This window comes from Olea europaea, unplaced genomic scaffold, assembly GCF_002742605.1.
Source record: "Olea europaea var. sylvestris unplaced genomic scaffold, O_europaea_v1 scaffold2163, whole genome shotgun sequence".
Taxonomy (NCBI): Eukaryota; Viridiplantae; Streptophyta; class Magnoliopsida; order Lamiales; family Oleaceae; genus Olea; species Olea europaea.
In genome coordinates this window covers 93,042-95,151 of record NW_019239620.1, presented here as the reverse complement: position 1 = coordinate 95,151, position 2,110 = coordinate 93,042, and the positions used below count along the sequence as shown (strand labels likewise).

General features: G+C 30.2%; 1 long non-coding RNA gene across 1 annotated transcript; it reads right to left on the bottom strand.

Moving 5' to 3' along the window:
- Nucleotides 1-1,426: 1,426 nt before the first annotated feature.
- Nucleotides 1,427-2,104, bottom strand: LOC111380545. The gene is made up of 2 exons (XR_002700202.1): nt 1,888-2,104; nt 1,427-1,708 (listed from the first exon to the last, which is right to left on the bottom strand). It is a non-coding gene; the product is annotated as an uncharacterized LOC111380545 (long non-coding RNA).
- Nucleotides 2,105-2,110: the final 6 nt, after the last annotated feature.

The window sequence follows — 2,110 nt, the reverse complement described above, 5'->3', positions numbered from 1 at the left end:
GGGGGGGGGGGTAAATTTAATTATTAATATATTGTAATTATTATTTTTTTGTTGAAAAATGTAAAGTTATCATTTTATCTTTTTAAAATTAGTCAAAATAATGGTCAATGTTAAATTTTTGATCAGCTAACGGTCAAATTGATAGTTTTCATCCATTTGGATTTTCACTGCGAATTTTTGAAAGGTTTGATATCGTGGATGATACAAACTAAAAGTTTGGAAAAAGTCTGCTAATAAACGAAAAATTTGATGCCAATTTTCCCTTATTTAAATGGTGGCAGAGAAACAGACAAAGCTCCAATTCCGGTTGCATTATATAAATGTAGGGTTTAGACTTTTACTTTCTAATTTGGGAAAAAAAAAATATCTTTCCCTAAAATCTAGGTAGGGGTCACGTGACCCCCTCGGCTGCCCTTGATTTGAAGCACTAATGGGTTCCGATAAATTATGCAACTTTGATATGTTGTGCTTAGATGACTTATTTAACCATTATGTAAATTTTAGAATCGTTAAAGAGTGATAAGTATAGAAAACAATTTTTAGAGACAAACTTACTTAAAATAGTGAAAAATTATTTGCCTTTTGTTAAAAGATTTAAATTTCCTGACTTAATGTGCACTTTTTAATGCTGAAATCCATACTATTTAAGAAGTCTCCCGCTTTTCAGTTTTTGGATAGAAAGAAATGTAAATGGTAATGAATGGGGTTAAACAATTTGGGAAATTATATTCTCAAAGTTATGAAGTGGTTAAATTTCAAATACTAATATGAATAGTATAATTACCCTTAGTTTGTATATACATGAGAACTCATCAACTAACTTAAAAATAGTATAATTACCTTTAATTTCCCCTCCGTTAACAATAATTTGTGCGAAAGTGTGCCCGCAATTTTCAGAGCTTCTCAAATACTAATATGAATGGCACTAAAAATTTGTTATATAAACTAAATAAAGAATGTCCACAAAAGTTCATCTCCAGCTATTATCTTGGAAGGTATTATCAATGGCGTCAAGAACCAATATTTGAATACAGAAATGCAACATACGTCAATTTTGATTGCTGAAATATTTATGTTTTATTTTATTTGAGAGGTGTAAACTTTTTTATATAACTAAGTAAACAATAGTTTAAACCAAATCGAACCTAAAAAGTTAGTTTGATTTGAAGATTAAAATGATATGGTTTGGATTTTTTTTTTTTCAAACCGTTTTAAATGATTTAGTATGAAATAGATCAAAAATCAACCAACCAAACTATATTCACCCCCAGCTCCACTTAAAAGGACAATATGTATTGTACAAACAAATACCTGAAAATGTATTTTTAAGCAGGACAATATGCACTAAGAAGTAATATCCTGATTCACATTTCAATATCATAAAAGAATCACCAATGGATGATAAGAAAGTGCACACATTTTGTTGTTGAGTGAAACAGTTAAAAAAGTTTCATTGCTCAATAGAAAAGAATACAAACAGGAAATCACAAAACTTGGAACTTTAGCACATCAGAGGCTGAATCAATTAGGTAAAATTTTGTGAAGACGAGTGAAATCAATAACGTCATAAAGAACCATCACCATGCTATAGTGTCAAAATACTTTACATAATGGTTGATATAATGCCACATGACATTCTATCATTGGACTGTTTAAAACATAGTCATCTTTTCCGTCAAATCACTTCCCGCCATCTATGCTTGTGGCACTGCTGGCAAAGTAGCATTATTCACAGAACAATCGGATAACAATACAATCCAAAACTATAAACACTTCAAAAGCAAAATACAATCTCAATTATAAGAAACAAGCTGCAATTGTACAAGTGATGAAACTCAAAAAGGCATTTATGGTGTTGGAGTAAGGTAGAGTTGATTACTGAGATACCTCCTAGTGTTCATGTGTTTCAAAATTCAGTCAATCCATGAGAAAAAATTGCTAAGAATTGGAGCTGCTTCCAGATTTTGCTTTAGCCTGATAATACATAATCCTTGGTGAGTAGTTGCTTAATTGAGACCTATGAACAAGATGACAATGATAGTTTTCGACTAGTAACTAAAATGAGGCTATTCTACTTCAGAATGAAACAATTTTTTTTAAATTTTTTTTA